This window comes from Dermochelys coriacea, chromosome 3 (genome assembly GCF_009764565.3).
Source record: "Dermochelys coriacea isolate rDerCor1 chromosome 3, rDerCor1.pri.v4, whole genome shotgun sequence".
NCBI classification, from domain to species: Eukaryota; Metazoa; Chordata; order Testudines; family Dermochelyidae; genus Dermochelys; species Dermochelys coriacea.
In genome coordinates, this window is record NC_050070.1 from 2,411,393 (window position 1) to 2,425,474 (window position 14,082).

Below are 14,082 nucleotides of genomic sequence, written 5' to 3' on the forward strand. Positions count from 1 at the left end.
AAACAACTGAAAACTACTCTGAGTATGGTTTTTCAACCAGTTACTATGTACCTGATAGTAATTTCCACTAAACCACATTTTCCTCTTTTGCTTATCAGGATGCCATGTGGAACTGTGTCAAAAGCCTTACCAAAAATCGAGGTATAATCACATCTACTGCTCTACTCCTATACTCTAGGCTGGTAACCCTGTCAAAGAAGGAAATTAGGTTGGCTTGGCATGATTTGTTCTTGACAAATTCATGTGGGCTATTATTTATATAACCCTATTATCTGCAAAGTGTTTACTAGTGGATTGTTTAATAATTTTCCCCAGTATCTATCCAGATATCAAAGTTTCCTGGTACTCCAACTGTATTCATCTGTTATCTCATCTTATACTTAGGCTGATGCTACTTGGGGCAGAGCCTGTCATTTTGCTCTCTTTGTACAGCACCTAGCACGTCTTCCTGATCCGTGACCAGGGCACCTCAGCACTATGGTAATATAAATAATATAAAAGCAGAACTAGTAGTAACAAACAGTTAAGATTGCTCTACACTTCCCATTGTAAAGATCCTGTATTCAAAGGATTATAACTTAGTCAAATTTTAGATGTTTGGGTTGAAATTTTCCATGCAAGTTGTCTGCCTCAGGCCGAATGTTTTTGGATTGTTGAAAATTACATTTTGCCCATTGTTAAGGCTGATTCCCCACTCTGGCATTTCAAGTGCAGAAGGTGGGGGCCCGCAAGGAGTCTAAAAATTAATACTTGCCATTCCAGGCTTGTACTAAACTCCCAAAGTTACGGTTCTCTCTGACCTAGAATTGGTAGATGCTGCCACTACCCAAATGCAGAACCCATTTGAGAGCCCAGGAAGGTGCGCTTATAAATTCCTTCCTGTGGGGTACCCTCAAGCCCTGTCACGCCCCCTCCGGGGAAGAGCAGAGAAAGAAAAAAAAAGGAAATCAGCTGTTACCACCAGCTCATTAAACAACATGCACAAACCTCTTAAGACACAAAAATTCAATTCTGTTCTTAAAAAAGTTAAATTTTATTAATTAAAAAAGGAAAGAAAATACATCTGGGAACTCAAGCTATTGCTAGATTTTAAAAGAGCAACTACAAGGATTAAGCATCAAAAAGGCTAACGGCATTTTGGGCTGTATAAGTAGGGGCATTGCCAGAAGATCAAGGGATGTGATCATTCTCCTCTATTTGGCATTGGTGAAGCCTCAGCTGGAGTACCGCGTCCAGTTTTGAGCCCCACACTACAAAGAAAGGTTGTGGAAAAATTGGAGAGAGTCCAGCGGAGGGCAACAAAAATGATTAAGGGGCTGGAGCACATGACTTGAGGAGAGGCTGAGTGAACTGGGATTATTTAGTCTGCAGAAGAGAAGAATGAGGGGGGATTTGATAGCTGCTTTCAACTACCTGAAAGGGGATTCCAAATAAGATGAATCTAGACTGTTCTTAGTGGTACCAGATGATAGAACGAGTAATGGTCTCAAGTTGCAGTGGGGAAGGTTTAGGTTGCATATTACGAAAAGCTTTCTCACCAGGAGGGTGGTGAAACACTGGAATGGGTTACCTAGGAAGGGGGTGGAATCTCCTTCCTTAGAAGTTTTTAAGGTCAGGCTTAAAATATCCCTGATATTCTAGGATTCTAAGAACAAATTGTATCAAGCCAACCTAGTTGCTTTCTTTGACAAGATCATAAATCCTGTGGATGGGGCTGGGGGGGAAGTGGTAGATGTGGTATATCTTTAGTAAGGCTTTTGATACTGTCTCACATGACCTTCTCATAAACAAACTAGGGCAGGGGTGGGCAAACTTTTTGGCCCAAGGGCCACATCTGGGGTGGCAGCAGTGCACACCGGGCCCAGGACAGGCTCCCTGGCTGCCTGCCCTGTCCCTGCGCCGCTCCAGGAAGTGGCCGGCACCACATCCCGGTGGCCCCTGGGGGAGGGGAGGCAGAGGGCTCAGCATGCTGCCCTTGCCTGTGGGTACCTCCCCCAAAGCTCCCATTGGCTGCGGTTCCCTGTTCCCGGCCAATGGAAGCTTTCAGGGAGGTACCCACAGGCAATGGCAGCACACTGAGCCCTCTGCCCCAGGTGCCCCCCCCCAGGGGCCATAGGGACTTGGTGCCGGCCACTTCCTGGAGCGGTGCAGGGCCCATGGCGCCACAGGGGTGGCAACCCTGCGGGCTGGATCCAAAGCCCTGAGGGTCTGGATCTGGCCCGCAGGCCATAGTTTGCCCACCCCGAACTAGGGAAATATAACCTAGATGGAGCTACTATAAGATGGGTGAAAGATTTCAAGAGTGGAGTTTATAGCTTCTGAAGTGCACAATAAAACCCTTTATCAGCTTAATTAAAACCACTTTATATTCCTTTTTAATTAAATGTATATGCCCTTTAGAGGTTCCTGAACTTGAGATTTTGAGGCATCTGCTCTGAAACAGGCATCTCAATGGCTACCTCCTCAGACATCATGCCAACTAGATCAAATTGTATTGAAACGTGAAGTGGCACCCCAGTTCTTTATGATCACATGACAAAGACTCACAGCTTGAGTGAACCAAACACTGCCATCCCATTAATAATCATTTTCCTTGTAAAATAGAGCTATTAGGAACAGCAAAAAAGTGTCATTCTGAGGTTATTCTTTGGTCAGGAACTTAGCTATCAGATGTAACAGAAGAAAGATATAGTGTGAGCTTCCCTCCCCTGTAGTTAAGAGAAGAAATCACTCACCAGTAGTTTTTTCCCATAGCTTAGTGCACAACGCCAGCAGTTAGCTCAAAGCTTCTCTCTTGGGGTAAATCAATATTGAAAAGTTCATGTCCACTACCCCTGATTCAAGAACAACTTGAGTGGATTGACAACCAATCAGTTTAGCCTGTTTACTGTGTTTCATTCATGCCAATTAAGTGACTGCTAGGAACATCTTGAGATATTATCCTTTCCCATATCTGCAGGGCTTCCTGATAAAAATGGTATGATCCTGTCTTTCCCAAATGGTTTACACAGTACACAGTGACCCAACCATCTGGATCAGACCAACTTTAGGGATATTGCATCCTTCAATGTTAGTAGTCTCTGAAGATAAGGGTTGTCCTGATAAAATCTGCATATGAATTTTATTCCTGTAGACACCAAGTACCTTGGGAGAAGTCCCCCTGCATGGACGTTTCATCCTCTGGTGCATGAATCTACAATTCGGAGTGAAGGAATTTGAAGTTCATCCCTAAACCAGTTTGTACCTGGACTGCCAGCAGTTCAGTACAGATAAGCTTACAGATCACCCCATCACTCAGATGTGATGCAGGCACCTGTGTATCAGTTGAAATTACTAATACCTCAGGATCCACAGAGGTTGTCTCATGTGGATGCTTTCAATGAGTACTATGAAAACTGCTGTAGTCATTTGATCTACCCTCTTTGTTCACACCTACTGACCCTGGTACCTGAAAGAAAAGACAAAAATAGAACAGACACAAAAGTCAATTGTGCAGGGGGAGCTACGTCTCAGTGCAATGGGAGCTATGAAAACCAGAATCCTAATGCAATGGGCAACGCAAGTTTCACTAAGCACTAGAAAAGCCCTTACGCTCCAGGCAGGAACAAACACTTCAAGTGTCCAAAACCTAACGTGTCCAAACTAGGAGTTGTTGGCACTGCTGAACAACTTATCTTCACTGGGGTGAGAACTCCAGCCTAAGGACACACACTGTACAACGAGAAAAGTTGAAACGGTGTCAACTGAGACACTAGGCAGCCCTAACAGCAACCCAGAGAAGCTTATTACTAGCTGTAGCCTGAAAAACTCTGAATTCAAGCAACAAGAGGGTGCCTACCTCTCATGGGAGGTGTTGGTTCAAGGTGCCTATTGCTTAAACCAACAGATTTAGAAAGTTTGAAGAGGTATATGCAAGAGAACATACCTATGAAAAGAAATCCACATACCTAGATGTCTTTTGAAGAATGGCCTCTCACTTGTAGCACTAAAGTGTATTTATTAATTTTACCTACAATTTGGATTTACAAATTACGAAACCCTGAGGCATTTTTTTAATTCAGCATTTTTCAGTCTTTACCTTCAAAATTGTAAGAACATGTCTACAGTGAATCTTAAAAACTGGCATTACATTTTTTACCCCTGTGGGAATTCTGCACCACTGTGCATGCACAGAATTCGTACCCCCGCAAATATTTTTTTCCCCCCTGTAGAAAATACATTCTGCTCAGGAGGTGCTGCAATTATGCCTTTTGTCCACTAAGGTTGCTGTGACACCAGAGGATGGGGCAGCCAGCTCCGGGCTGGAGCAGCCTACCATGGAGAGGGAGGGGAGAGAGGCTGCTTTCCTCACTGCGCCCTACCCACCGGGCCAGGTGAGGAGACATGGGATGTGGGGGGGAGGAAGGATGGACAGAACAGGGCATACAGGGGTGCTGGGAGGGGTCACAGACTGCAGTTCAGAACTGCTATTGGGGGGGTAGAGACTGGAGCAGGGGCACAGGAGTCAGTGAGGTGATAGCATTGAGCCAGGGGCTGAATGGGAGTAGGGGTGCAAGTACATATAGGGACAGGCATGCAGGGATACATGGGGAGAGGATGGTGACTGAATTTTCGTGAAGGAACATGAGGATGGGGCAGATGTGCCTGACTGAATGGGAGAGGACAGAGATCAGCGAGGGTCTGCATGGGGGAGGCTCCCCAGCTCCCTAACAATCCCCGCAAAAAAATAAGTTGTTCCATTCTTCTCTCACCTGCACCCAGCAACCCTCCAGGTTCACACTCATGCTCCTTCACAGCAATTACTTCCCCTCTCCCTCAGCTCCTCTGTTACCCCTGACTCCCCCGAGCCTTTGCACTGTTTCTGAGGGGTGCAGGAAACACATTTCTGTATTGTAGTTTAAATGAATTATTACTGAAAGTTCTTTATTAATATCCCTAGTAAGGAATCTTGTTTATTTATCTCATCTTATTTATCAAAAATCATTTCCTGTATCTTTTCTGTTGTCTGCATTGTTACAGACATACTTGCTGACAGGTATTTTGAAATAAATTACCAAAATAATTGAAACTGGCGTAATTATAAATATGCAGAATTTTAATATATTGTGCACAGAACTTTTAATTTTTTGGCACAGAATTCCCCCAGGAGTAATATTTTACTGATCTATAGGAATGCATTCCCATATCAAAGTCCTGAAAGTATATGAAAGCTACTTGATTGCTTCCTGAATTATCACTTTGCCAGACTCCACAGGAAATACAGTTTATGAATTTCACAGAGGGAAAAATGGAAATAACTTTTATATAGTAATTTTTACTATCTTAAAATCCTTTTGTTTTTCTTCTCCCACTTTTCCTCCCTTCCCTCCTTTTTTTCTATTCAATTCTAGTACCATGTCTCTTCCCCTACTTTTATCCTTTATCTCCTCCCCTACTCTGTGTGTGTGTGTGTACACGTACACCTTATTTTCCAAAGCTGCCCCTACTTGGTTAGAAAAGCCCCTACTTGGTTTCAACTTCCGTCACTGCTCATTCCAGATAGTTTCTGTGGTACTTTGGTTCCTGGCTTTATAAAAGCACAAGAATGAAGGCAAGCAACTTACACCCAACCTCCTTAGGCCAATACTACAGGACCTATTTTACAAGGTTTCGCTCTTCTTGGAGCTCATCAGCTGTAGGTAACGGCCTAAGTTTTAAGTACTTTTCCCCTTCAAATTGCAAGGAGGGGGCATGATGACGCAAATATTTTTTCATCTCAGTGAGCATACTTAGTCCTTGGGCTCGTAAGTACAAAATTTTTCAAGCATTTAAATACAAGTCACACCTTCCATACTTTTCTTCCACACCTGCAGCCTGGAGAAAAAAAAAAAAAAATCAAGAACCACACTGATGCTATTACTATTTTTTTTAATAAATTAAATACTTCTCCCTTATTAAAATCCCACATGTCCAATCAGATGTTTGTCACCCTTAAAATTCTGCCTAGTCTACTCACCTACAATGAGAAATTGAACAAGATCCACAAAAAGATTCACTCACTTTTCTTTTCTCCCCTTCCTTTCCTTATCTCCCTCAATATCAGGTTTAAATTAGTGTAAATGATGGATTCTCTGTAATTTGAAGTTTCAGAGTAGCAGCCGTGTTAGTCTGTATTCGCAAAAAGAAAAGGAGTACTTGTGGCACCTTAGAGACTAACAAATTTATTAGAGCATAAGCTTTCGTGAGCTACAGCTCACTTCATCGGATTTTTCCACCAAATGCATCCGATGAAGTGAGCTGTAGCTCACGAAAGCTTATGCTCTAATAAATTTGTTAGTCTCTAAGGTGCCACAAGTACTCCTTTTCTTTCTGTAATTTGAAGTCTTTCAATCATGATTTGAGGATTGGGGATTGGTCCTGCTTTGAGCAGGGGGTTGGACTAAATGATCTCCTGAGGTCTCTTCCAACCCTGATATTCTATGACTTCAGCAGTTCAGCCAGAGGTTAGGGGTCTATTACAGAAGTGGTTGGGTAAGGTTCGGTGGCCTGCAACGTGCAGGAGGTCAGACTAGATGATCATGATGATCCCTTCTGACCTTGAAGGGTATGAATATCTCATTCACTACCTTCTCCCCACAACCCGACACTGTATTTCCTTACCCTCCCCACTTCTTACTGGCATCTCTTTATCCCTTTCATCTTCAACCATTCCGATTCCCAGGTCATTTCCCTCAGTAACTATGGACACCAGTATGCTTAATGCTTTAAAAAAAATTCTTTGATGAGACGACAACTCCGTCACTTTGAGGAAACAGTCAAGTTTAGAGGTTAGTTCAGATGGAAATTCAACACCATTTTAGAGACAAATTTAGGATGAAAACACAGGACCATCTTACCCTTATGAAACAAGTAAGTTACCCTGCAGGCACAGCTCAATGTTTTGTCTGTTTGAAGCAATTAGCACAAAAAAGGTTGTTTTACTAGATAAGTAATAAGGAAACAGTCTTCTTAATAGTTCAAACTGTGTGCCCATAAGTTTTTTTGAACAACAAATCTTAAATATTTGTAGTTGAATCCAGCATGTGAACCTTTCTTGTATCATTAATGTCTTCAGTGACTTCTCATGGTTGGTTCACTGGAGCTCTGCTTAGTTGTTTCTACCAGACTGTTCTTCTTTCCATCCAAGTGTATAGTTAATGGATATCTCTTGTGAAGGATGCACCATTCCTGCAACATCATTGCCCATGCATAGTTCAGAAGAACATGTACCTCCTTGCTTGTTTAAGTAAAACATTGTAGTGGTGTTGTCTGTGACCACCTGAACTACTTTGTGATGGAGATGGCCATTGAAAGCATTCGTGCCTCATCAGATTGCTCTTCATTCCAGAAGAGTTACATGCAACCTTTTCTGCAGGGAATTCCAATGTCCTTCAGCTGGGAGCTTGTCACAATGAGCACCCCAACATATGTTGGAGTGCTTGAGACAGCCAGAGAATTGTGCCCCTTTTACAGCCTTATCCCTAGAAGGTTCAGAAACAGGGAGGGGTCTGTGAGCCCTCCAACAAACATGGCTAGCTAGGTTCCACTGTCTGAGCTGCATGCAGCTGGTGCACCCCCTGAAGTGGGAATATGCAGAGGCCACTCAAAGGAGAAACATCCGTTTCTGCCCCTCTCCCACAACAAAAATATCTTCTCTGGTGCAGTCAATACAAAAATTTGTAGTATAATGAAACGTTAAGATTTGGTGTCAATATAAAATAAAAAAATCAAAATAAATAAGTACAAAGAATACTATACTGCTTTTTCATACCAATGGAAGGAGAGAGGTATGAACTCTTAGCGACAGTTATAGTCAAGGCCTGATTTCCTATGTGGCACATTAGACCAGAGTGACATAATGGAGACAACAGAATTGTATGTTGGGCACACCTGAATTATGTGGCCTTCTCCATACCCAACACACATTTCAGGTATAATTTGCTTTTCTCTACTGGAGGACTCCAGAGAAAGTAATTTTTTAAGACGTACATATCACAGTACACCCACAACTCCAAATGTATAATTTGCTGTCTATCCTCCTACATAACCTAAAAGACTGTATACTATATTACTGACACTAAAACCAAGCCGTGTTTTTGTAACATCTTGCCCCTTGTTTTGTTCACTAATGAAAATATGCTTCTGAGTTTGTACTTTTATGAAAGCAATATATAAATGAGATTTCAAAAGAGTGTTAGGACAGATTAAATTATATCAAATTTATACAAATTCTCAAAATGATATTCTAAGTATTACAATAGTAGCTTTACTAATACAATTGAAATGACAGATTTATTTGGAATTATGAAATGAGTTGATCATAAGATGTTGCAGGCGTATGCAAAGATTGCATGTTTGCATTTTAGTTGACTGTGTAACAATTAACAGGCAGTTTTTTTGTAGTGACCAATATTGTCAGAAATTAGTAACATTATTTTATGTCATATCATAGAAATGGGTAAGTCTGGAAGGTACTTCAAGAGTTCATCTAGTCCATTTCCCCATATCGAGGCAAGACCAAGTATACCTGGACCAGTACTGATCAGTATTTCTCTAACCTGGTCTTAAAAACCTCAAATGATGGGGATTCCACAACATTCCTTGGTAACGCATTCCAGTACTTAACCATTCTTACAGATTGAAAGTTTTGCATAGTATTAATCTAAACTTCCCTTGCTGCCGATTAAGGCCATTATTTCTTGTCCTACTTTCACTGGATATGGAGAGCAATTGATCATCATGCTCTTTGCAACAGCCCTTAACATAGTTGAAGACTATTAGTAGGTATCCCCGCAGTCTTCTTTTCTCAAGATTGAACATGCCCAACTTTTTAAATCAGTCTTCATAGGTCAGGTGTTCTAAGCCTTTTATTTTTTTTTTTGGTTCTCTTTTGGACTGTCTCCAATTTATCCACCTCTTTCGTAAGATGTGACACCTAGAACTGGACACTGTACTCCAGCTGAGACCCAATTAGCACCAAGTACAGCAGGACAATTAACTTTAGTGTCTTACATACAATGCTTCTGTTAATACACTCCAAAATTATATTAACCTTTTTCACACCTACATCACATTGTAGATTCATTCAATTGGTGATCCACTGTAACCCCTAGATCCTTTTCAGCAGTACCACCATCTAGCAAGTTATTTCTGATTTTATAGTTGTGCATCTGATTTTTCCTTCCTAAGTGTAGTACTTTGCACTTGTCTTTATTTAATTACATCTTGTTGATTTCAGACCAATTCTCCAATTTATCAACGTCATTTTGATCTCTTATCCTATCCTCCAAAATGCTAGCAACCCCTACCAGTTTGGTGTCATCCACAAATTTTATAAGCACGCTCTCTACTCCATTATCCAAGTCATTAACAAAAACACTGAATAGTACTGGACCCAGGACTGATCCCTGCGGGACCCCAGCAGACATATCCTCCAAGTTTGATACAGAATCATTAATAACTATTCCTTGAGTATGGTCTTTCAACCAGTTGTGCACCCACCTTACAGTAATTTCTTCCAGACCACATTTTCCTAGTTTGCTCATGAGAATATCACATGGGACTGTGTCAAGAGACTTACTAAAAATCGAGATATATTACATATACTGCTTCCCTCTATCCATTAGGCCAGTAACCCCGTCAAGGAAGAAAATTAGGTTAGGTTGTCATGATTTGTTCTTGACAAATACACGTGGGCTATTACTTAACACTATTACCCTCTGGGTGCATATAAAGTGACTGTTTAATGCTCTGTTCCAGTATCTTTCCAGGAACTGAAGTTAAGCTGACTGGTCTGTAATTCCTTGGGTCCTCTTTGTTCCCGTTTTAAAAGATAGGAAACTTATGTTGGTAACTTTTTAATACAAAATGGATCTATTATTTACTACTATTTTAACCTCTACATGCATTTTTTAAATGTTTGGGAATATAGGTAAGGATGGCTGCTTTACGTCTGGTGGAGCAATACTGACCGATGAAAGATTACATGGTAGCAGAACTAGATAGATCCCTTAGGTGTTCATTTTCAGACTAATGTTTGAATATTTCGAAGTTGGTGCTAAACTCAGTAAGAACGCTTTCAACCTTAACTCTTTTAAACTAAATATTTTGTTTGGCAATATGTTTCAGGGAAGGGGTAATGACTCCTATATTTAGGCTATCTAAAACTTTCTGCCATTAAAAAAAAAAGGGCGGGGGGGTTGTTTTGTTTTAGAAGAGCTCTAGTGCTGTTACGGTTTTCAGCAGTAACTTGAAATTTGTAGGAGACCAGGCCTAGGGTCAGGGAGGCAGCTAAAACTGGTTTCTTGAAAATCTGTTTATTTTGGGCAGGTTATGAGCTGTCAAAATTGCCAGTTCCTGGTGGTATTTTGCTCATTAGTTTGTTCCTGGCTTGCTGCCAAAAACGCCAAACATTCAATTAGTACTGTGCATGCACCACCCCGGCAAATCACTTCAGCATGCCACAGAGAATTAATACAGACAACATAGCAACAGCAGCTGCTTTTCCTTCATCGAAGTACCATTTGGCCTAGAGAAAAGTGTAGTAGGATGGCAACCAGGGGAGCACTAGTTCTGGACTCACTTTTTCTACTTTAAGAAGTTAGGTTTCAGAGTTGCAGCCGTGTTAGTCTGTATTCGCAAAAAGAAAAGGAGTACTTGTGGCACCTTAGAGACTAACAAATTTATTTGAGCAGAAGCTTTCTTGAGCTACAGCTCACTTCATCGGATGCATTCAGTGGAAAATTCCACTGAATGCATCCGATGAAGTGAGCTGTAGCTCAAGAAAGCTTCTGCTCAAATAAATTTGTTAGTCTCTAAGGTGCCACAAGTACTCCTTTTCTTTTTAAGACGTTAATAATTCTGCATCCTTCACAACCTTTATTACCGAGTAAAGAACCTTGTAAACCTTCCCTACCAAGAGATTACACAAGCTGGAAACAGCATTCAGATTTTTACTGTAGCAGACGCTTGTCTTAATCACTGAACCACACTGTCCCTCAGAAAAAATCTGTTAAATCTAAGTACTCATCTATGCGGTCAATAAAATGGGGCTGTTCATGCTTATATAATAAGCAGTTTCAGTGTATTAAGGATCCTCCTCTAGTGGCTGGTCCACAGAAGGTAACAGTACATCAGAGTCAGCCAGGGATTCAGTTTCACACATCATAAAACCAGAAATTCCAGCAATATAGTATCACCCAACCTAGTACTCGGCCGGGAGGGTTCTAGAGGGAAGAGTATCACCAACTAAATCAACAACATTTTCCATACCATCAAGATTTTCCTTTGAGGTCTCCCTATAAATATTCATTAGGCTTAAATTTGGTGACATGATCTCAGGCACTTTTGTACTTTTACACAGAATTGCAGCCCAGACTATTTTTCATGAGTTGATCTCTTACTTAGATGCACTTTGTATTTTACATTTGTCATGAAGAACCGATCAAATGTAAATTACAAGAAGCTGTTTAAATCATTTTATATATCTGTTCAAGCACAAGTCCTGTGTTCAATACCACACAATATTTAGAACAATCAAGATTACCTGGATTACACAAACTCTCTCTAGAGGCAACTTTCACTCTTCTATCCTTAATTCCTTTTTGAATCTTTAAAGGCTACCTAAAAAAGAAAAAAAAAAAAAAAAGTTTGCCCTTTTTTTCTTTATGTTGCATAAATATGGCTTGAATATTTTTTCCTATTTGCTTTTCACCTTAGGATCTCAGGAAACATCAAATCTAGTTTTCACTTGAAGATGTGGAGATCTCTGAGATGGAAGGAGTGGAATCTTCATACAACAATTTAAAAGCAGTCTTCATAACAGTCACTTCCCCTCACAATCCAATGTCAATCCCACTAGCAACCTCCTTACGTTAGGAAAACATGAAAGAAAAGACTTGTTTCTTTCACAGGAAAAACAAAAAAAAAAAAAGCATGTTCCCCCCCTTTGAAGGTCAGTCTATGACTAAAAATATAAATATTTCTTCCCTGAGCATGTCTGACAGGAGCCAGGGAGACAAGATGGGTGAAGTAGTATCTTTTATTGGACCAACTTTTGTAGGCGAGAGAGAGAAAAGCTTTCAAGCCAGGAACTGAAGTCTGCAGCAACTTCACTACCTTATGGTCAACACTGGTCAGGTTCAGAGTGGAAGAGAAACAGCAGAAACCTCTAGTGAGCCAGGACAGTTGCAGAGAGGAGCCAAATACACTCCCTACTAGAAAACCAATGAGGGCTGTGAAAGAGAGGTGCATGGTGCACACAGAGCTATACTCCAGCCGTCTCGCCCCCTAACCCCTTTGGGGGGTGGGCCCCACTCCCGACAGCATGAACGAAACATCCGCCCCCCTTCTGTCTCCCGGCCCATGCACAGCACGAGCACAATTGATCCTCGCAACAAGGCATCCGGGCCCCAGCACGCAGCCCCCAGGGGCCCAGGCGAGGCTCCACCCTGGAGCACAGGGCCGGGAGCTAGGCGGAGCGCTCAGGGCAGGAGCTTTCCCTCTAGCCGCGATCAGTCTCTGCCGCCGCCGCATCGGCACCTGCAGGCCCCCGAGCAGGGCGGGGAGCAGGCGGCCGCTCCTCGCCCCAGCCACTCCAGGCGTCCCCCGCGGGCCGGCAAAGCCCGGCCGGTTCTCCCCGAAAGGTGCTGGAAGAGCAGGACCAGCTCCGTCGCCTCGACCCTACCCGATACCTCAGGCGGGGCGACGGGCCCGGCTCCGTCCGCCTCCCACAGCCGCCGCCCCGGTTCCCCTCAGCCCCAGCTCCACCCGCCCCGGCAGCGCCTGGCTCCGGCCCCAGAGCACTCACTTTTCCGGGGGGCTGCGACCAGAGGGTCCCCAGGGCCGCTATCCCGGAAGGAGAAGGCGGCGGCCAGGCCTCCGGAAGCCACCTGACTCCGGCTCCGCTACCTGCGCCGCAAAACCGCCGGGTCCCCGAACGCCTCCGCTCCAACGGACCCGCCCCGGCGGCCGCGCCAGGCCCAACGCCGACCAATCCGAGAGGGCCTCGAGCGGGACGGCGCCTCTGGCTCGCGCTCTGACCGCTCTAGCCAACCCGCGGCCAGCTCCGCTGGCCCCTCCCCTGCTGCCTCGTCAAAGCCAACTCGCGGAAGCCGTTTGTTTTTTTTATCTTGGCGGAGCGAGCGCTTCAGCCAATCGGCAACCGACTCTGTGCGGCTCGCGCGCGCTCGCGCCTCGCCGTTGTATCTCCGGCCCTCGGGCTTCCGCAGCCAATCAGCGAGCAAGTCTCCTCGCGCGCTCGCGGTCCCCCTCTAACGCGCCTCTCGCCGTCTCCTCGGGCTCGTCGCTCAGCGCGCTGGCGCAGGGGTTGTTGCTGTGGGATTGGAAGCCGGGCGACGGCGGCTGTGAGAGGAGTTTCGCTCACGCCTTCTCTGTCCGAGTCCGCGCAGGCAGCCCACAGCGCCCAGGTCAGCTGGACCCGATAGAGTCCTGAAACGGTGCAACCTGTGGGGCCTCCCCTTGTGGGCCTGAGCCCTCTGATGGGGGGGTGACACGACTTCCTGCCTAGCGCCTGCAACCCAGCGCTGCCCTGGCATTTCCCAGCCGGACAGTCCCTGGTGCCAGCTTTGTGATTTATGGCATGTCTCATGATGGTGTTTTTCTCTCAGCGCCAGCTCCTGGCTTCAGGGGAAAAGCTCAGCTTTCTGTCTTGTTTCTTAGTCTCCTGAGTGCTGAGAAAACCTTAAACATGTGCCCCAAGTTCACCCGAAAGGCCCAGAATCCAGCAGATAAATTAACTCAGATATATATCATTTTTTAAAAATCTTACGATTAAGCCAGTCTCATGATTTTTGAGCACTTTAGGGTTTGCAGTACTCTGGTCAGGGCTTGGGGGGTTCTCAGCATAGCTGTGGGAACTAGGGGTGTAAGGGGTGCTGCAGCACCCCCACGCTGCCGGCCCTGCATGCCCAGGCTCCCAGCTGCTGGCCTCAGCTCTGAGGTTGGGGGGGGCGTGTGGACAGGGGTAAGGGGGCTGGCTTTCAGCACCCCCACTATTTACAATGATCCAGCACCACTGGTTCTCAGTGAGCAAACCCCAAAGCT

General features: G+C 44.1%; 1 protein-coding gene across 26 annotated transcripts in view; it reads right to left on the reverse strand.

Moving 5' to 3' along the window:
• Positions 1-13,131, reverse strand: part of DTNB (dystrobrevin beta) — a 412,789-nt gene extending 399,658 nt beyond the window's left edge. For 7 of the 26 annotated variants that reach the window (XR_006279636.1, XR_006279635.1, XR_006279632.1 and 4 more), the window contains exon 1: positions 12,827-13,070. The gene's annotated coding sequence lies outside the window, so the exon portion shown is untranslated. Of the gene's footprint in view, positions 1-3,144; positions 5,626-11,563; positions 11,641-12,822 lie in introns of those variants that run through there. The other 19 variants (XR_006279631.1, XR_006279637.1, XR_006279621.1 and 16 more) reach the window with 9 other exon arrangements.
• Between the last annotated feature and the right edge of the window lie 951 nt (positions 13,132-14,082).